Source organism: Rutidosis leptorrhynchoides, chromosome 1 (genome assembly GCF_046630445.1).
Source record: "Rutidosis leptorrhynchoides isolate AG116_Rl617_1_P2 chromosome 1, CSIRO_AGI_Rlap_v1, whole genome shotgun sequence".
Classification (NCBI taxonomy): Eukaryota; Viridiplantae; Streptophyta; class Magnoliopsida; order Asterales; family Asteraceae; genus Rutidosis; species Rutidosis leptorrhynchoides.
In genome coordinates, this window is record NC_092333.1 from 514,422,946 (window position 1) to 514,446,451 (window position 23,506).

Consider the following 23,506-nt stretch of genomic DNA (forward strand, 5'->3'; position numbering starts at 1 on the left):
ATCAACTTTAACTAGCATGTTCTCCATTAGCCTTCTAGGATATTTTATTGATCTATCGGCTAGTTGTATACTTATTCTTGTTGGTTTCAATTTTCTAAGGTCTAGTTTAGCGTATAGTGAATACGGCATTAGATTTATACTAGCACCTAAGTCTGCCAATGCTTCTATTGAACTAAGACTACCCAGAAAACATGGAATTGTGAAACTTCCTGGATCGGATAGTTTTTCTGGTATCTTATTCAACAGCACTGCTGAACAATTAGCATTCATAGTAACAGCCGAGAGTTCTTCCATTTTCTTTCTATTTGTGATTAGATCTTTCAGAAATTTAGCATATCTAGGCATTCCTGAAATTACATCAATGAAAGGAAGATTTACATTTATCTGTTTAAACATATCCAAGAATTTGGATTGCTCGGCTTCAAGTCTCTCTTTTTTCATTTTACTCGGGTAAGGAAGTGGTGGTTGGTATGGTTTAACATAAGGTTTAGTCTTAACCGTGTTATCTTCATTATCCTTTTCAACTACCGGTTCTTTTTCCTTATCTTGTTCAGGTTGTGGTTCTTGTGGAGTAGGAATAGCTTCATCAGAAATTACAGGTATTTTAGGTGGTTTAAGTGTTGTACCACTTCTTGTGGTAATGGCTTTAGCTGTTTCATTTCGGGGGTTAGCATTTGTATCACTAGGTAGACTTCCCGGTTTTCTTTCTCCTATTAACCTTGCTAGGTTACTTACTTCTTGTTCCAAATTTTGAATAGAAGCTTGTTGATTTCTAAATGCTTGAGCATTTTGTTCATTAGTTTGTTTCTGAGATGTGAAAAACTGCGTTTGAGTTTCAACTAGCTTCGTCATCATATCTTCTAAATTCGGCTTTTTATTATCGGTTTGTGGTGGTTTGTTTTGAAAATTAGGTCTTTGCTGGTTGTAAGTATTATTGGATACTTGTTGATTACTAGGACCTTGTTGATTGTTGTATGGAACATTTCGGTTATAATTCTGGTTTTGATTGTAAATCGGTCTTGGCGGTTGATAATTATTCTGATAATTATTTTCAGGCCTTTGGTTTATATATGAAATATTCTCTCTTTGTTCCATAGTTAGTTCAATACTGAGACAATCTTTTGTCAAATGTGGTCCTCCACACTGCTCACAACTAATTCGTATTGAGTGTATATCCTTAGTCATCTTTTCCATTCGTCTCTCGACAGCATCTATCTTTGCAGAAATGGAATCTAAGTCATGGCTAGAATCGGCTCTAGCTGCTTTAGATGATCTAACGATATCTTTTTCTTGGTGCCACTCATGTGAGTGGGAAGCAGTGTTATCAATAATTTTATAAGCATCAGTTTCGGTTTTCTTCATAATAGAACCACCAGCTGCTATATCGATGTCTTTCCTTGTAGTGATGTTGCATCCTTGGTAGAATATTTGTACTATTTGACAAGTGTCTAAACCATGTTGCGGACATCCTCTCAATAACTTTCCAAATCTTGTCCACGCCTCATATAGAGTTTCATTCGGTTTCTGTGTGAACGTAACAATTTCTCCTTGAAGTCTTACGGCTTTAGATGCCGGAAAGAATTGTTTAAGAAATTTTTCAACTAAAACGTCCCATGTATCAATCGCCCCTTCAGGTAACGATTCCAACCAAACTTTGGCTTCTCCCTTTAAAGTCCAGGGAAATAACATGAGATATATCTGTTCATCTTCAACTTCTCTTATTTTAAGTAGTGTGCAGATTCTATTAAAGGTACGAAGATGTTCATTTGGATCTTCCTTCGGCGCACCACTAAATTGGCATTGATTAGTCACCATATGTAGAATTTGTCCTTTGATTTCATAATCTGACGCATTAATGTCTGGATGAGTAATTGCGTGACCTTGGCCAGTGCATTTAGCTCTCATTCGGTCTTCCATACTTAAAGGTTCTAGATTCTCCATGATTGAATTTGTTGAATCTGAATCACTAGAGAATTCTGATTTAATGGTTCGTTCCTCAACAATCTCTGTTTGAATGATTGGTGGTTCCGGAGGAAAAATTAATGGTTCAGGATCTATGAATCGTCCCTGAATATTCTCCGGATTCTCAATTGTGAGGTCGGGTTCAAAAAATGGATTATCGAAAATTTGAATTGGAGTACTTGGTCGACTGGATGACGATTCTAAAGGAAAATCAACGGCGACAATATTTGCTAGATGTCTTGATCGAGTTACAGGTGGTGAACGTACAAAATGTGGTGAACGTCTTGCTCGGTGCATTCACTGAATATCCTATTAGTTTTTAAAAAGAAAGAAAAATTATATAAGTTATCCAATTAATAGACTTTTCTGATTTTGCCCACGTTTCGAATAGCCAAAAGATGCAGCAGAGGGGCAGGATTCATTTGGTCTCAATATAATTGAGTACTGTTTGGCTCCAATAACCCGGTCCACGTATAAATCCAACTATTACTACGAACCAGAAATTTTGATGTCTATCAATTTAAACACTTAAAATAAATTTTCGTAATTTTAAGAAGTTTTAGATAAGAAATAGAGAAAATTCTAAGTCCTAAAAACTAGAATGACGAGAAATAAGAAAGAAAAAGAGCGCGTCGAAAAAGGTCGAAAAAGAAAAGGGTTGAAAAAAAATAAATAAATAAAAGGCGTCGAAAAATAAGAAAGAAAAAGAGTGACTTATAAAACTTTAAAATACTCGACTAACCCAACCTTATTACTATCACTAACTTAAAATTAAAATTGCAAATTGAGATTACTAATTGGAGTGATAATTGATACATGGGTAAAAGGCGTCGAAAAATTCTAAAGCACCTAAATCTTAGTCTAAAGAAAAAGCACTTAAGGGATTTTACGGCAAAACCTAAAAATCTAGAAATAAAAATAACTATGGCAAAAACTATATTTAAAACTAAATACGAGCGAAAAATACAAAAAATTACGCTAAAACAATTAAAAAGAACAAAATATAAAAATAAACTAAAAGTTGTAAAAATTACAATTTTTATAAAAATATTATTTTTATATTATTTATTTTATAAAACTATTAAGTTTATATAAATTAAATAACTAATTAAAACTAAATAATACAAAATAATAATAAAAACTAAATTAAAAATTAAATTAAAACACTAACCTAATTAGGGTTATAATTAAAAAAATAAAAATAATAATTACTCCGTATTTAATGCAGAATAGGGTTTCTGTTCGTGTCAGGGTGGCTCCGCGAGTTGCGGTGCCACGTACCAGAAAAACTCCGTGAGTTGCGGGGTTTGAAAATTCAAATGAGGTGCAGGTATAAATTCGATAGTTTCAGTTTTTTTTATATTTTTTTCTTTTCTGTTTTTAATTTAATTAAAATATTTATATAAATTAAATAAAAGTTATATTTTAAAAACTAAAATAGAAATAAAATACTTTATAATTTTAAAAATCTTAAAAATAAATTTATATATTTATTTTTTTTATTCGGTTTTTTTTTATATTTTTGATATTTAAAAAAATGTATTTTTACAAAAACTAAATAAAACTTAATAAAAATCTTTTTTTTTATGTGTGTGGCGTTTCGTTTCGGCGTTCCCCAGCAGCGGCGCCAAAAATACTTGATGTGCGCAGAGGTGTATATGAAATAGCTTATATTTTACTAGAAAAAACTATTAAATACGATACAATTTTACACAAGATATTTATTTATTTATAGAATGGATATACTTAAACCTTGCTACAACACTTATAGGCAGTGTACCTAATCGTACAGTAGTGTAGTTTTTAGTAAGTCCGGTTCGTTCCACAGGGAATCTTTTAAACAAAGCTTAACGCTATATTAGTTTTAATTTATAAAAATACAAATATATATATAAGTAATATTATTATTATAAAGGGGGGATTTTTACCGTTTAATGACCGGTTTGTCGATTTTAAAACTTTAGTCGCAGTTAAAACCTAATGTAAAATATTAAAAATAAATACAACTTAATTTAAAGCGTAAAGTAAATAACGATAATGAAATTGCGATAAATAAAAGTGCGATAAAATAAACTTGCGATAATTAAAAAGTATGATAATTAAAAATGCAATTAATAACAATAAATAAAAGTGCGATAATTAAAAGTGCAATTAAATATAAAATAAAGGAAATTAAATATGAAATAAAAGAATTATGCTTATTTAAACTTCCGTAATCATGATGTTTGACGTGTTGATTTTTAGTTTTATGCCCATGGGTTAATTGTCCTTTGTCCTGGATTATTCAATATGTCCGTCTGGTTTTTGTCCATAACAGTCCATCAGTCATAAATATAAAGTGCGAGTATCCTCGTCAAATTATCCTTATACCCGAAGTTAAATATTCCAACTAATTGGAGACTTAAACTGTAACAAGATTTTAATACTTTGTTTAATAATTACACCGGGTTATCGACTGCGTGTAACCCAAGGTTTTAATACTTTGTTATCAATTATGCCAAGTGTCCTTGTACATAATTTCACCCCTGTTTTAATAATTCCATAGACTATTAATCCATTCCCGTGTCCGGTTAAATGAACAATTATTCGTACATATAAATATCCCGCCCATCGTGTCCGATCGAGTGTATATGGTTATTTATAGGGACGTCCAATTGCAAATCTTTATATTAAAATTAACAAACTATCATTTAGTTAAAAAAAATATAAAGCCCATTAATAGCCCATAGTCTAATTTCCACAAGTGTCGTTCTTTTGTCCAAACCTCAATTATGGTACAAAGCCCAATTACTCAATTTTAGTAATTAGTCCAACATCATGATTACTTCGATTTAAATAAGCATAATAATAATTTAGCTACGAGACATTAAATTAAAAAGGTTGAACATAACTTACAATGATTAAAAATAGCGTAGCGTTACACGGACAGAATTTCGGCTTACACCCTTACAACATTTGCTAACATACCCTTATTATTAGGATTTAAAATTAAAATTAAAATTAAAATATAAATATATATATATATACGTTTACGTAGGATGGAAAGAAAGATAGAATTAGGATATATAAAACGTTCAGAATGCGTTGCCTTTTATAGGCATTTTCGAATTTGGCTGCTCCGCGAGTCGCGGCACTCTTGCTCTTCAAACTCCGCAAGTCGCGGAGTTCGTAAATCCAGCTCACACAAGTTTGGATCCTAGTCTGCCGACGGATTTTAATAATATAAATATAATATAAATATATAATTTATATAATTAATTATATATTATATTATATTTATATACATAATTAATGTAACACCGGCCTCTTTTTTTTTTTTTTTTTTTTAAATACACAGCGGAAGACTTTATTAACAAACACAATATAAGTCACGTCATTACATTTAAGTTTACACAACGGTGTTACGTTATCACAAAACATTATTTATACAAAAGTCCACATCTGAGTTGGGTTGTCAAACATGTCTTCTGCAATAGCACCCTTCCCGACTAGCAGTACCTAAACCTGCAAGGGGAGAATATGTGGGGGATTAGCGCACCGCTAAGTGAATGGAATCTATCTAACAGATATAGCTTAAGTCACACACAAGCTATATACTAACAACAACACATGCTAACTATCAACTAGCATACAATAAGACAATACGAGGATCGGCGGCTTGTACGAGCACACGACTCCCAGCTGATCGGGCCTGAGTCTACCGATAGTCCCTGCTACTCAATTAACAGTATAGTTATCCAGATGCAGGGGATGCATCATTCACACTATACTCCACAATTAGTAGCCTATGGACCCAACCTCCCCTAGGCACGGTTGACCTCATACGGACTCTAACCTCTCCTAGGCGCGGTCTCGAGTCCCCAGTCTCCCTAGGCCCGACTGGTGCCATTCACACAGTGTACACATATTTCACATACAGCATCAGGCAAACGATATTATTCTATCATGGCAATTCCTACACTATGCATGGTAAAAGAGTCAACCACAGTAGCATGATATGCTACTTAAACTCTATCCGTAGATAGACCCACTCACCAATTACCAGCCACTGCTCAGTTACTATTTCTGAGCTTCTTCCTTGTCCTTATCTCCTGAGAACAACAAAAACCAAGTTAGAATAGTGTTCCCATCAAGATTAGACACACTGACAGCGAATTATAGCAAATTCATAAAAAAAAAATGCGTCCGCTAAAATTTTCATGCTTAACACTTATGCACTTTCAAAATTTACATCCTGAACACCAAAATATAAACGGGCAGCATAACGGCTAGAAAAAGGCACTTTGGTAAAACATTCTGCCCTGTACACACAGTCGGTCGACTGTCTCCTCAATCGGTCGACTGACATAGACAGTCGGTCGACTTTTGACACAACCGTTCGACTGACTTTCCCAATCGGTCGACTTATTTGGTATCACCACAATCGGCCGAAAGTCGAACTCAGTCGGTCGGTTCACTAGACAGTCGGTCGACTGTCAACCGACAGTCGGCCGACTGTGTTCATCATCTGCAGATTCTGAACACAACCTACGGACTTCAAGCTAAATTCACCAAAACTCGATCTAGAGCTCGTTTTCGACACCAAAACTTACCACAACTCAATTACTACATGTTATAGACTATAAACCCATAAAGTTTTGACCATAACAACATCAAATCCATGGATTTTGACACAAAATCAAGCTTATGAACAAATACACTTAAAAACACCATTTTAACACTAAATTGATCATGAAAGCTCATGATTCATACCTTAAAAGAATCAGTAGAGTGTAAAGAACGTGATTTCAAGACCAATTCGAGCTCAAGATCAACAATGGAGAATTAGGGTTTGGTTAGGTGGGAGGGATGAAGGTACGGGTGTGTGTGGGAAAATTCTAGAAATGGAAAGAAGAAGGCAGTACACTAGTCACATATTTGGGATTAATTCCCACACTGTGCAACACACGGGTATTTACCAGTTATCAGATATCTTTCGCACAAGATTAGGTAACCCAAACGAGGTCCAAATAAAATAAACAAACCTGTTCTGGGACCCTTGTCACAAACTGGACACAACACAAATATAATAAAACACTAATTAAATAATTAAAATAAAAGCACTTAAGACTAAGCACAAACCCTTAGGGAAAAAATGGACAACTTACAACTAGCCCGGGTGTCAGTCTGTTACAATTAATTTGTAACTTTCGGTCCGTTGAGTCGAGCGTTGAGAGTTGACTCATGTCCCGGTTCTGGATTTTCGAACGTCCTTGCATACAATTTAATATCTTGTACTTTGCGTTTTGAATCTTGTACTCTTGTAATTCTGAGACGTTTCTTATCAATAATTGGAACCTCTTTGATTGTATTTTGTACTTTTGAGCTTTTTGGTCGTTTGCGTCTTCAATTCGTCGAATCTGTCTTTTGTCTTCACCTTTTATTATTTAAACGAATATCACTTGTAAATAGGACAATTGCAACTAAAAGCTTGTCTTTCTCGAGGGATAATGCTATGAAATATATGTTCATTTTTAGCATTATCACCCCCCTCCCCCTTTTTAAGATGTACTTAATTTATTTTAAATTCTGTTTCAATAATGCATGAAATAAATCTTTTACCTCTTTTTTTGTCTTAACTAAGAAACCTTCGTAACATATTTACCCAAATAGTTACACTTCATCGTTCGTTGCCTTCATTTGATGGGCAATCATACTGAGAATAACCACAATTTGCGCCTGATTCACTAAAAACTGGGCAAGTGGTTTAGCTACGCTGAAATTTTTGGATTGTACTATGTTTTTTCAGAACGGCAAACACACATGCATTAATTAGTCCATAATGTGTATGACAACCCGGATATTTCCGGCAAAAATTTAAACAAAATCTTTAACTTCGAACTAATTCCGACGATTCACGAACCATTATTTGTAAATAATTATGTATTAATATTAATTTATTATATTAATATTATTATTATCACTCATCATTATCATTTACTAGTATTACAACTATTACTAATGTTATTATTATTAATAAATAACATTAATATTATTAGTATTATCACTTTTACTAAAAATGATAAGATTACTATAAATATCATTATTATTAATACAACTTATTATTAATAATATTATTATTATTAATAGTATTATCATTATTATGATTAAATAACATTAAGTATCATTATTATTAATATTAGTATTAGAATTATTATTTAACATTAATTTTAGTGTTATTATTAATAAGATTATTGAAATTACTATTAACCTATCATTTTTATTAAAATTAACATTTTTATTATTACTATTATTATTTTATTTTTATTATTATTATCATAACTATAATTACAATTATGATTATTATAATTATTATTATTATTATTATTATTATTATTATTATTGTTATTACTAATATTATTATTATAAGTATTATTATTTATATTATAATGAGTATTATTATTATGTAATTACTAAAATCATTATCATAACTAACATTAATAGTAAAATTAATATTTTTACAATTATTATTATTAATATCATTATTTTTATCACTAATAGATTTATTAACATTGTTATCATAAACATTAAGTATTATCATTGTTATTTTTATCATTACTAATATTATTTTAGTATTATTACAATTACTATTTTAACAAACAAATGATATATATATATATATATATATATATATATATATATATATATATATATATATATATATATATATATATATATATATATATATATATATATATATTTTACACATAACATAATAAAATTTATATTCTTAAATATATAAAATGAATATGAGAAACTTATATATAAAACTGGCATAACTAATAAATTTATATATATATATATATATATATATATATATATATATATATATACATAAACTTATTCGATTACAAGTATATGTGTTAATATATACTTGATATAGGTTCGTGATTTCGAGGACAACTCTGCACTTGTTTAGTGCCATCATACACATGTTTACTACAAACTATCGTATCGTGAGTTTTCATAGCTCCCTTTATATATATTTTTGGGCTGAGAATACATGCGCAACTTTTATAACTGATTTATACGTTAGACACAAGTACCAACTATTAAACTGTGTTATATCTGGCTATGTCCTGCAAGTCCCCACTGTGATATTTTTAATTGCTTTTACATAACGCATTCTTAATTATTGGGGGTAGGCCTATCGGGAGTAACGTCCCCGATACATTTGACCAAGTCATTGTATTACTTAATAATGATTCAAACCGACAAGGACAGTACAACTTATCACGGGGCAAACTTTGAAACTGTTTAGTCTAAATATCACAAACTTGACACTACTCTTAGATCCCTGCGAGATCTACTTTTTAAAAATCTTGTGGTCTATATCTATTACTGAAATCATTATTTATGACAAACCTATGAACTCACTCAACCTCGTGTTGACTTTTTAAAGCATGTTTATTCTCATGTACTTAAATATTGTTTTCGCTGTATATCTGCTGCTTTGATGATGATTTCTTGCAATGCTTGGAGTCTTCATGCATACTTACCAATTCATTTAAAAACATTTAATGCTCTAAATACAATGTAATCTATTTATCTTCCGCTGCAAAACTCAATAGAACGTCTTATATAGAGTCGTTCTCGTTTATACAAATGTGATTTGATATAATTAGTCACAAATACCCCAGGCCCTATTTGGGGGTGTGACAATGTGACTCTAACTCACCACCTCAGGTCGATGAGTTACTTACGGCCACACAATAAGCCCTTTGGTGGATTGTACTATGTTGTTCAAAACTTTTTGTTTTATAAAACTAGATTTCTGACATTTGACTATTTTTTTGAAAGGCAACAGTCGGCATCGAATACTCTCATTTGCCACGCACGCACAGACTTTCGAAATTTACACCCGAATCGCATTGCAGGAACCCGATCCTTAAACCATCCCGAGGGACAGGCAGACCGGGTTTGAATCCTGAATGGATCCGGTAGAAAACCTCCCCGAGGTCAATCTGGAGCTCCATGCTAATGTACTCGCTTTACTATTTCGGCATTTCGCCTAACTAGAACCAAAATATAAACTTTTGGACTATGCACTCTGTACAGACAAGATATGTATATTCAAATCAGAAAGCTAACAGTTCTTATCAGATTGCATATGACATACATGTTTATAAGTTTTGTTCTTGCGAAGGCGATTGATGGAGATTTGAAAGGAATTATATTTTAGAGAAATTGAACTGTAAAGCTCATGGTAATAGTGAAATCAGAGAGAGATAAAAAAAATTATAGAAGCCACAAGGTTAATATGGTAACTGGTAAATTCATCTAACCAACGATTTTCTTGAATTAAACAAACACTTTAGGAAGTTCATATTCATAGGTACTTAACAACAAAAATCACTAGAATAGATGCAGATATTCTAAAATTAACCAGACATGTTCCTCTTCCAACAAACAAAACACTCCTATTTCACCAACAGTACCTGCCTTTCTTCTTTTGCCTTAGCTGCAAACACAAAATAGAAAAATAAAAATAAAAAATTAACAAACTAAAGAGAAAGATCAAAGCAAATAAAAAATCACGATAGAACACGTAAAAACTATCCTAAGAGTAGGCACATAAATGATAGTTATATAGAAAAGTTGAAAAAATGATTACTTGATTGCTGTGACCACACTTCTTCTTCCTGCAATTCATAGCCCTTGGGGGCAAGCGAGCATAACACCTAACGAAACACAATTTAGCAATAAAAAGGCACTAATTAACTTTAACATAGCATAAAATTTAGATAAATTATGGACCGCCTCAATAAAGTGGAATTCAGATAAGCTCAAGAAAAAGCCCAACTACATACAACAGATAATTCAACAATATAAACCAAGATCATGTAAACAAGACTTTTTACAAAATAAAGGGTCATGAAATGTTAGATGTAAATTAAAACTTAGAAGTTTGAAAGGCCTCCCAGTAGAGAAGAAAAACCGAACCCGCTAATCTTTTCAACAAAAAAGCTAATGTCAAGGAACCAATTCAAGTAGCACAAAATGCAATCTCCATCCACAATGAGTAAAAGGTACAGTATATCCGACATCAACACATAATGATGATGAATAAATAAACTTACTTGCGGCAAACTTTCTTGTCCTGATTGTATTTCCTGGCCAATGTTATCATAGAGGCTTCGAATCTCATAAATCCTCCCCTCAGCCTCAATACTAAATGAAGAGTTGATTCTGAACAAAAAGCAGAATATTAATTAATACTCTGTCTAATCTCAAACAATACGAGCATTTTACATGAATTTCACTAAACATTATTTTCCTAAAACACAATCATAAGTGCATTAAGGTCACAATTCAAATCAAGCCATTTCCAAATTGGTACTGTATTTAATTTAATAACACGTACTAACCTTAAAAGCTGCTGACTCTTTTATGCAATTAAATTATACAATCATTTAAAATCACTCCAAATTAACAAAAATAACTAACATGATACAGAATCATGGTATGAAATTCCTTAATAATACTATTAAAAAGGCACGATTATGAACTTCATAACAATTTAATTCCGCTAAAATAATTAAACTACTAGTTGTTATATAAACAAACACAAATTCCATATAAAAAACGAACCTTTCTGGATATTGTAATCAGCAAGTGTTCGGCCATCTTCGAGCTGTTTTCCGGCAAAGATTAAACGCTGCTGGTCCGGAGGAATACCCACAAATTATACAGCATCTTATTCGTACGGAGCATGTATCTATGTAAAATTAAAGCGTTTTATTTTGTTTAAACACATTAATTAGCATCGTAAAAGTATTTATACCAACCTTGTCCTGAATCTTGGCCTTAACATTGTCGATAGTATCGCTGCTTTCGACCTCTAGGGTTATGGTTTTACCGGTTAGGGTTTTCACGAATATCTGCATGTTTTTCGTTTTGAGGCCGGGTTGATTTTGAGAGGTTCTAGATTCTTCTGTTTTTATACGATTATTATAAGGGTTTCAAGTTGGGCCGAGGCCCAGACCCAACTTTGACATCGTATATTCTGAAGGGAAATTATTCAAAATACATTTTTTTTTAAGGCTTCAAACAAAATACAATTTTTTAAAAAAAATTGTCTTTTTACACCATTCGATAGACGGAATTTCTGTCTACTACCTTTATCTGTCGTCTACTACCATTTTTACAAAGTAGCAGACAGTAACAACAAGGTAGTAGACAGTGAGAACAAAGCAGTAGACAACCAATTACAAGGTAGCTGACCGTCTACTGCCTTGTTGTTATTGTCTACTACCTTGTTGTAGGTGTCGACACCAATAATACATATCAGTCGACACCTACAACAAGTTAGTAGACAGTAACAACAAGGCAGTAGACGGTCAGCTACCTTGAAATTGGCTGTCTACTGCTTTGTTCTCACTGTCTACTACCTTATTGTTACTGTCTACTACTTTGTAAAAATGGTAGTAGACGACAGATAAAGGTGGTAGACAGAAATCCCGTCTACCGAATGGTGTAAAAAGGCAATTTTTTTTAAAAAAAAATGTATTTTGTTTGAAGCCTTAAAAAAAGTGTATTTTCATCAATTTCCTATTCTGAATATATTAACAAAAACCAAAGACGTTAATTTTCCAACAAAATATAACGATTCATCCTCAAAATAATATAATTGTCAAAATGAGTCCCTGATGTGCAAAAGTGTATACAGTTGAGGTGTTTATTTGCAATAACTTGTATACTTATAAATTATAAGTTACTATTGACTGAAGCACACTATCGAGCAACAAAACTTGATAAATGTAGTATAGTAAACAGTAAGTCAGGTATCGTCCCAAAAGAGAGGTGTTTTCAATTTAATTATTATTAGAGATTTTTGAGTTTGTTTATGTAAACCAAATAAAGACAATAATAATATTAATCACAAAAGATAGAAGTAACTAAGAACAATAAATAGCAATGATATAATAGCGAAATAAACAATGATAATTAAATTAACATACTTAAATGTTTTCATACCCTATTTCAAATTGCATTTTTATAGTCTATATTAACTTCGATAAATGGACTTCACAATATCTTAAATTGAGACTAAGTGATCAGGTTAATTATAAATAAGATGTCTAAATTAACAATCTTAAGGCTTAAGACTCAATAAATAGTTTAAACCTAATTATGGTGATTAACTATAATTCTCACCATTATTTCAATTGTATTTAAGTACTAATTTATCCTTTTAACATGGCTAATTAAGTCATATCAATCAATAATTCAGTTCTAATTAAATAATAAGAGTGTTCCAAGTGATGTGATATTCAAAACTCTAATTACATAATTAATTATAAATTCAATTGATCAAACATTGGTAAATAATTAAGCTTAAGACCTTAATAGTATCCAAAATCTAACTCAACAGCTAAGTCAGAAATTTTGTCGAATTTCATTTTTGTAATCACAATAGTCGGTGGCTACTTTTACTACAGCCGGCGGCTGTAACAAACAAAATACACCGAATACGTTTTAAATTCAAATTATCAATATTGATTAATAAACTGTTATAATTTAAAGATAAAACCGGCGGCTTTAGTCTTCATAGCCGGCGACTATGAATACCAAAAAACGAATCTGATTTCAGTTAAAGTCAGTTTTTTAAGGTTATTTGCAATTATCATCAGGGTATTACATTGTTCAAGGATTCCTTTTTAAGTTTTAGCCCATTATTAAGCAATTAAAACTAAATAAAATAGATGAAAGTAATAAATAAACATACCTTTAAAAATTAAATAACACAAAGTAAAGAATTGTATCGATAAATCTTGAATAGACTTGAAAACAAAGTAGACTAATCTTCAATCTTAAACTAATATTAAACCTAACTAAAATAATAGAAAGGTTAAGAAAACGAATTCGTTTTAAGCTGTAACTCTCTTTTTTCTCTCTCTTTCTCTGCCAAAATACAAATAAAACTCGTCTTTAAATAGTATGGGTTAGTCGGTTGGATAGCTAGCAGCTGTTATTGACATAGTCGGCAGCTCTGGTGCCTTCTGGATAAATTTTGATCTTCTAAGAATTGCAACCTTGTGGTGTTATTCTTAGAAAAGAGTTTCTCAAGAGTATCACATACTTTTTTTTGGAGAAGTAATATCACGAGCGTGTTCTATGAACTATTTAATTTGCTAATTGAAGTTCTTAATGCCAAGAGAGCCTTTCCACACCTACCTTCCATTTTCTTCTTGACTCTACATTCTCTAGAGTTTCTTCGGGAATTATGGCATCACCTCCCGTCACAAGTTCTCACAGATCATGACCTTGAAGAAAAGCCTCCATACACATCTTCCAATACTTGTAGTTGTTGCCTACAGGTTTCTTCATTCTATTGATCATACCACCATTGTTTCCATTTGTGTCTTCCATTTTTAATAGCAAGATAACTAGTTTGGAACTCTGAGTGAACTTTGAGTATTTGCACACAAGGGTTTAACTTAGAACCAAACTCTGGATACCATAAAACAACAAGTTATTTGCTATGAATGAAAGGTTAAGAAAATAATATGAACAAGAATATGAAAAACCAAATGTGTTGGATTGATTTCAAATGGTTACAATCAAATACTTATATAGAGGATTAAAGCAAAACATAATCATAACACACCAACTAGACCCACTAGTAAAGCTAGATGACAACTAGCATACATGTGAACACACCAACAACAAGACCTAATAAAACAAGATAAAAGACAACTTAATTATGCAAGTATGTCATAAAAGATAATGTCAAGTTGGCCACTAAACACCTTAACCATTAATTCGGTCAATAATATCATAAACTCATTTGGACAAGTTGAGCAACTTGAGCGAAAAAGTCCGGAATCAAGTTGAGCAAGTTGAGCAACTTGAGTTGTGCACTAATATTTTAACACAAGTTACATTTAAGTTTTGCTGGTTTGGATAAGGCCGAAACTTTAGACCCCAAGTGGTAGAAATTGCCCTCGGAAAATCTTGCGATAGAGATGTGTGATCAAGGGTACTCAAGCAAGCGGTTTAGGAGCTTTTGGTGTTTTAATTTTGGCTTCAAACATAAAATCCTAATGTGCTCTGATGCTTCAACGTAATTTTCTCTCACTCAATTTATCTACACATTTTATTTTTAGCTTTAGTTCTTATATGATTTTTATATTTTTTTACCCTTTTATGGATACAGTTCATTCTTAAACCAAGACGCGTACAAGCCATGATTTGCAAGCTTTATGGATGTTGGTCTCACTAAAATGAAAGCTTTAACTTAGGAGCCTTATATTAATAAGTAGAACCAAAATATAAACCTTCGGAGAATAGCCTTATATCACACTACTATGTACTCAATTAGTTAAAAGGATGGGACTCAATTCCCTGATAGTAGACAACAACGACAGACCAAATATGTATATTGAAATCAGAAAGCTATCTCTGTTCTTATCAGATTTTATGACTTATTATACAGATTTGTAAATTTTCATGCATACTTACCAATTCATTTAAAAACATTTAATGCTCTAAATACAATGTAATCTATTTATCTTCCGCTGCAAAACTCAATAGAACGTCTTATATAGAGTCGTTCTCATTTATACAACTGTGATTTGATATAATTAGTCACAAATACCCCAGGCCCTATTTGGGGGTGTGAAAATGTGACTCTAACTCACCACCTCAGGTCGATGAGTTGCTTACGGCCACACAATAAGCCTTTTGGTGGATTGTACTATGTTGTTCAAAACTTTTTGTTTTATAAAACTAGATTTCTGACATTTGACTATTTTTTTGAAAGGCAACAGTCGGCATCGAATACTCTCATTTGCCACGCACGCACAGACTTTCGAGAGGAAACCCGAATCGCATTGTAGGAACCCGATCCTTAAACCATCCCGAGGGACAGGCAGACCGGGTTTGAATCCTGAATGGATCCGGTAGAAAACCTCCCCGAGGTCAATCTGGAGCTCCATGCTAATGTACTCGCTTTACTATTTCGGCATTTCGCCTAACTAGAACCAAAATATAAACTTTTGGACTATGCACTCTGTACTGTTGAGAAAAGCGATACCGAATTATAGCAAACCGCTAGTAATACTCGAAATAATGACAATAATAGGACACCGAGATTTAACGTGGAAAACCCCAAAAGGATAAAAACCACGGGCAAGGAAAAAAACGTTTCACTAATAAGAATAATAGGAATTACACTTCTCTCTAATTACAAGGATAAGTACAAATCTTTTATATCTCTTGTAATTAGGAGACTAAACTCACAAACTCTCTATTTAACTCTTTTAGTATACAAGTAAACTTGTAATTTTGGGATGATTAAATGAGCATAAGTTGAGCTCTATTTATACTACTCAAATGAAGGTTGGTGAGATTGTGAATGCATGATCCAAAAGTCTAATTTGTATTCCTCAAATTGTAGGCACCAAACACATAGCAAATTGATTCAAACTTGGTTGGTGTAGTTGCTAAATAAAAGTCTTCACAAGTTAGCTACCTACCATCCACCACTTGCTCACTTGAATATTTCAACAATCTCCCACTTGAAGATTCGATTGAAGCTTAATCAATCTTCACACGATAATCCTTCGTTGCCAATGATGTTGCTTACGTTTCCGCTAGGCCGCATGAGGAACGGCACCAAATAAACTTGTCACGGTTGATTGACTTTGTTAGAAAATCGGCCACATTGTCGTCAGTATGAATTTTCTGCATATCCACGGTTCCTTCTTCCACTTTCTCACGAATGAAGTGATACTGAACTCGTATATGCTTTGTCTTTGAATGAAATGCCGGATTCCTTGCAAGATGCAAGGCACTCTGGTTGTCACAAAATAGAGTGATATTCTTTTGTTTGTGTCCGAGTTCCTCCAACAACATCTTCAACCATACTGCCTGTTTAGTAGCTTGAGTAGCTGCTACATATTCTGCCTCTGTTGTTGACGTCGCCACAACTGACTGCAGTTTTGAAACCCAGCTTACTATTCCACCACAAAGTGTGAAAACATATGCAGTGGTAGATTTACTTTTATCGATATCACCTGCATAATCTGAATCAACATACCCTTTGACAATAAATTTCGGTTCCCCATAACATAATGCAACATCTAAGGTTCCCTTGATATATTTAAGGATCCTTTTTACCGCATTCCAATGCTCTTTACCAGGATTCGCCATGTACCGACTAACTACTCCCACTGCATGTGCAATGTCTGGTCTTGTACATATCATTGCGAACATTAAACTTCCCACTGCTGATGCATACGGTACGCGAGACATCTCTTTCCTCTCGTATTCACTGCTAGGACACATAACGGAGGATAACTTGAGATTAATAGGAAGTGGGGTTGAGATTGGCTTACTATCTTGCATATTGAAGCGCTGCAAGACTTTCTTCAAATAATTCTTTTGAGAAAGCCAAATCTTCCTATTATCTATGTCTCGGTGAGTTTGCATCCCTAGAATCTTGTTTGCGGCACCCAAGTCTTTCATTTCAAACTCCCTAGCCAATTGAGCCTTCAGCTTATTAATACGATCTTTGTTGGGGCCTGCAACCAACATGTCGTCTACATATAACAGCAAAATGACAAAATCATTGTCCCCAAACCTCTTGAAATATGCACAAGGGTCTGCATAAAGTCTGTTATATTCAAGGCTCATTATGAAAGAATCAAATCTCTTGTACCAACATCTCGGCGCCTGTTTGAGACCATACAGAGATTTCTTTAACCTGCAAACCAAGTTCTTTTTTCCTTGTAGTTCAAAACCTTCTGGTTGAAGCATATAAATTTCTTCATCAAGATTTCCATGAAGAAATGCAGTTTTCACATCTAGCTGCTCTAGATGCAAATCAAATGTAGCACACATCGCTAGAACTACTCGAATTGTTGTAAGTCGAACCACGGGAGAAAATATTTCATTAAAGTCCGTACCTTCTTTCTGAGCATATCCTTTAACCACCAGTCTTGCACGATACCGCTCCACTTGATCATCGCCATTTCGCTTGATCTTATATACCCATTTATTTCCAATAGGTTTTCTACCTTTCGGCAATGGCACAAGTTCCCATGTTTTATTTTTATGAAGAGCTTCAATTTCTTCCTGCATAGCCGTCATCCACTGAGATCCATCTGAATGATTCAGTGCCTCGCGAAGAGTTGTTGGCTCTCCTTCCTCTGTTAGAAGACAATATGCAACATTGCTTTCCATAATATAATTCGAGTGCCACCCTGGACGTTTCCGTTCCCGATTAGAAATACGAGTCGCTGGAGTTTCATCAACGACTACTTGATTTTCATCGTGCTCTGGTACTGCTTCAGAAGAATCTTTATGAAATTCATTTCCAACCTGTATAGGTATAGTTTCTTTTGAAGTGCTAACATCTTCAAGATCTTTGTCTTCTGTAAAGACAACATCTCTGCTGATGACTACTTTGTAGGCAGTGGGGTCCCACAAGCGATACCCCTTAACTCCATCAGCATACCTCAAGAACAAACACTTTCTGGACTTCGGATCCAACTTTGTCGTTTCTTGAGAATTGTACATTGCGTACACAGGACTTCCAAATATATGAAGGTCAGAATAATTAACTGGTTTTCCAGTCCACATTTCCATCGGCGATTTCAACTCAATTGCAGTTGATGGTGACCGATTTATCACGTAACAGGCAGTACTTACTGCTTCTGCCCAGAATGATTTTCCCAAGCTTGCAGTTGCCAACATTGCCCTTGTTCTATCTAATAAGGTTCTGTTCATCCGCTCTGCCACTCCGTTTTGTTGAGGAGTGTATGCCGTCGTGAACTGCCTTTTGATACCTTCTTGTTTGCAGAACTTATTAAATTCATCACCAGTGTATTCTCCTCCATTATCAGTCCTTAAACACTTGATCTTTTTACCAGATTCAATTTCAACCCGCGCTTTGTAAATTTTGAAAACTTCAAACACATCCGCCTTTCTCTTGATTGGGTACACCCAACATCTCCTAGTGTAATCATCAATACATGATACAAAATACTTTGCTCCTCCTAGGGATTGAACTGGTGCTTGCCACACATCAGAGTGAACCAATTCTAGAATCAATTTACTTCTAGAATTTGATGTGTTAAACTTCAGGCGATGCTGCTTGCTGATTACACAATGCTCACAGAAAGGTAGTGATACCTTTGTAAGACCAGGAATAAGATTTCTTTCAACAAGAATCTTCATACCTTGTTCAGACATGTGTCCAAGCTTTTGATGCCATGTCATAGCAACTTTATCACTTGAACTATTCGAAGCAACAGATGCTTCCGATTCCTGTACCGTCTCGCCTTTCAGAATGTATAAATTAGCACCCACCTTTTCTCCTTTCATAAGTACAACCGCGCCTTTCTTGATTATCATGATCTTCTCATGTATCACCATCTTACAACCAAGATCATCCAATTGTCCTAAAGACAATAAGTTCTTCTTCAAACCCTCCACGTGTCGCACACCTTGAATGGTACGAACTGTACCATCATGCATTTTCAAAACGATATCTCCAATTCCAATGATCTTTAGTTCATGATCATTGCAACTGTATACAGATCCTCCTGAGATACGTTCATATTGTTTGAACCATTCTCTTCTAGGGGTCATGTGAAAAGTAGCTCCTGAGTCAAATAACCAGACATCAACAAATGTCTTTCTGCCTTCATTTGCTACCACTGCCTCACTAACCAAAGCAGTCCCATCATCTGAAGTGCTTGCAATATTTCCTTGAGGATTTGAGTTATTTAAACTCCGACAATCCTTCTTCAGGTGACCTTTCTTGCCACAATTGTAGCATGTATAGGTCTTCTTCTTTTTAGACTTTGGTTTACCGTGATTGTCACTCCCACTTGGGCCACGTTCCGTTGATCTCCCTCCTGACACCAATAAGGCCTCCACTTGTCGTGAACCGGCCTGTTTGTCCTCCTTGTTATTGCGTCGATTTTCTTCTTCTAGAATAGCAGCCGCAACTTCATCATAGACTAGATACTCCGAGAGAACATTATTGGTTAAGTTAATAATGAGTTGATCATACGAATCAGGTAAACTCTGAAGTAAAAGTTCAGCACGTTCTTTTGGCTCTATATTGCAACTTAATGATGCGAGTTGAGAAAATAGAGTATTCAAAGAATTAATATGCTCATTAACTGAAGTAGATTCATTCATGAGTAGCGCATAAAGTTTTCTCTTAAGGAATATCTTGTTGTGGAGTGATTTGGTCTCGTACAATTTTACGAGGTGATTCCAAATCTCTTTCGCCGTCTTCTTTTCTTCTATGCTAGACAAAACGCCATCTGCTAGTGCCAGATGAAGATTTGCGATAGTCTGGACGTCCATCTCTTCCCATTTTTCATCAGTGACTTCGGCGGAACGTCCACTGATGGCCGCCAAACACTTATCATTTCTCAGGATAGCTTTCATCTTTAGTTTCCATAACGAGAAGTTACTCCCGTTGAACTTTTCAATTTCGAATTTTGTAGACATTGCTATAATTACAATCTTCTTTTCGACAATACTACTTTTCGAGAAATAGTACTTGAGAACTTTTATCGAGTGAAAATAACCTTACTTATTTTCTGATGTGAAAGTCCACCAGTGTGGAAACCACAGAGCATACGATAAGTAGATTAATACACACAAGATATTAGACCTTAGCTCTGATACCACTTGTTGAGAAAAGCGATACCGAATTATAGCAAACCGCTAGTAATACTCGAAATAATGACAATAATAGGACACTGAGATTTAACGTGGAAAACCCCAAAAGGGTAAAAACTACGGGCAAGGAAAAAAACGTTTCACTAATAAGAATAATAATAATTACACTTCTCTCTAATTACAAGGATAAGTACAAATCTTTTATATCTCTTGTAATTAGGAGACTAAACTCACAAACTCTCTATTTAACTCTTTTAGTATACAAGTAAACTTGTAATTTTGGGATGATTAAATGAGCATAAGTTGAGCTCTATTTATACTACTCAAATGAAGGTTGGTGAGATTGTGAATGCATGATCCAAAAGTCTAATTTGTATTCCTCAAATTGTAGGCACCAAACACATAGCAAATTGATTCAAACTTGGTTAGTGTAGTTGCCAAATAAAAGTCTTCACAAGTTAGCCACCTACCATCCACCACTTGTTCACTTGAATATTTCAACATGTACAGACAAGATATGTATATTCAAATCAGAAAGCTAACAGTTCTTATCAGATTGCATATGACATACATGTTTATAAGTTTTGTTCTTGCGAAGGCGATTGATGGAGATTTGAAAGGAATTATATTTTAGAGAAATTGAACTGTAAAGCTCATGGTAATAGTGAAATCAGAGAGAGATAAAAAAAATTATAGAAGCCACAAGGTTAATATGGTAACTGGTAAATTCATCTAACCAACGGTTTTCTTGAATTAAACAAACACTTTAGGAAGTTCATATTCATAGGTACTTAACAACAAAAATCACTAGAATAGATGCAGATATTCTAAAATTAACCAGACATGTTCCTCTTCCAACAAACAAAACACTCCTATTTCACCAACAGTACCTGCCTTTCTTCTTTTGCCTTAGCTGCAAACACAAAATAGAAAAATAAAAATAAAAAATTAACAAACTAAAGAGAAAGATCAAAGCAAATAAAAAATCACGATAGAACACGTAAAAACTATCCTAAGAGTAGGCACATAAATGATAGTTATATAGAAAAGTTGAAAAAATGATTACTTGATTGCTGTGACCACACTTCTTCTTCCTGCAATTCATAGCCCTTGGGGGCAAGCGAGCATAACACCTAACGAAACACAATTTAGCAATAAAAAGGCACTAATTAACTTTAACATAGCATAAAATTTAGATAAATTATGGACCGCCTCAATAAAGTGGAATTCAGATAAGCTCAAGAAAAAGCCCAACTACATACAACAGATAATTCAACAATATAAACCAAGATCATGTAAACAAGACTTTTTACAAAATAAAGGGTCATGAAATGTTAGATGTAAATTAAAACTTAGAAGTTTGAAAGGCCTCCCAGTAGAGAAGAAAAACCGAACCCGCTAATCTTTTCAACAAAAAAGCTAATGTCAAGGAACCAATTCAAGTAGCACAAAATGCAATCTCCATCCACAATGAGTAAAAGGTACAGTATATCCGACATCAACACATAATGATGATGAATAAATAAACTTACTTGCGGCAAACTTTCTTGTCCTGATTGTATTTCCTGGCCAATGTTATCATAGAGGCTTCGAATCTCATAAATCCTCCCCTCAGCCTCAATACTAAATGAAGAGTTGATTCTGAACAAAAAGCAGAATATTAATTAATACTCTGTCTAATCTCAAACAATACGAGCATTTTACATGAATTTCACTAAACATTATTTTCCTAAAACACAATCATAAGTGCATTAAGGTCACAATTCAAATCAAGCCATTTCCAAATTGGTACTGTATTTAATTTAATAACACGTACTAACCTTAAAAGCTGCTGACTCTTTTATGCAATTAAATTATACAATCATTTAAAATCACTCCAAATTAACAAAAATAACTAACATGATACAGAATCATGGTATGAAATTCCTTAATAATACTATTAAAAAGGCACGATTATGAACTTCATAACAATTTAATTCCGCTAAAATAATTAAACTACTAGTTGTTATATAAACAAACACAAATTCCATATAAAAAACGAACCTTTCTGGATATTGTAATCAGCAAGTGTTCGGCCATCTTCGAGCTGTTTTCCGGCAAAGATTAAACGCTGCTGGTCCGGAGGAATACCCACAAATTATACAGCATCTTATTCGTACGGAGCATGTATCTATGTAAAATTAAAGCGTTTTATTTTGTTTAAACACATTAATTAGCATCGTAAAAGTATTTATACCTTCCTTGTCCTGAATCTTGGCCTTAACATTGTCGATAGTATCGCTGCTTTCGACCTCTAGGGTTATGGTTTTACCGGTTAGGGTTTTCACGAAGATCTGCATGTTTTTCGTTTTGAGGCCGGGTTGATTTTGAGAGGTTCTAGATTCTTCTGTTTTTATACGATTATTATAAGGGTTTCAAGTTGGGCCGAGGCCCAGACCCAACTTTGACATCGTATATTCTGAAGGGAAATTGTTCAAAATACACTTTTTTTTTAAGGCTTCAAACAAAATACAATTTTTAAAAAAAAATTGTCTTTTTACACCATTCGATAGACGGAATTTCTGTCTACTACCTTTATCTGTCGTCTACTACCATTTTTACAAAGTAGCAGACAGTAACAACAAGGTAGTAGACAGTGAGAACAAAGCAGTAGACAACCAATTACAAGGTAGCTGACCGTCTACTGCCTTGTTGTTATTGTCTACTACCTTGTTGTAGGTGTCGACACCAATAATACATATCAGTCGACACCTACAACAAGTTAGTAGACAGTAACAACAAGGCAGTAGACGGTCAGCTACCTTGAAATTGGCTGTCTACTGCTTTGTTCTCACTGTCTACTACCTTATTGTTACTG

The 23,506-nt window shown here is 33.6% G+C and overlaps 1 pseudogene; it reads right to left on the minus strand.

Moving 5' to 3' along the window:
- The window catches only part of LOC139876539 (polyubiquitin-like), a 106,250-nt pseudogene that overhangs the window by 79,215 nt on the left and 3,529 nt on the right, over positions 1–23,506 (minus strand).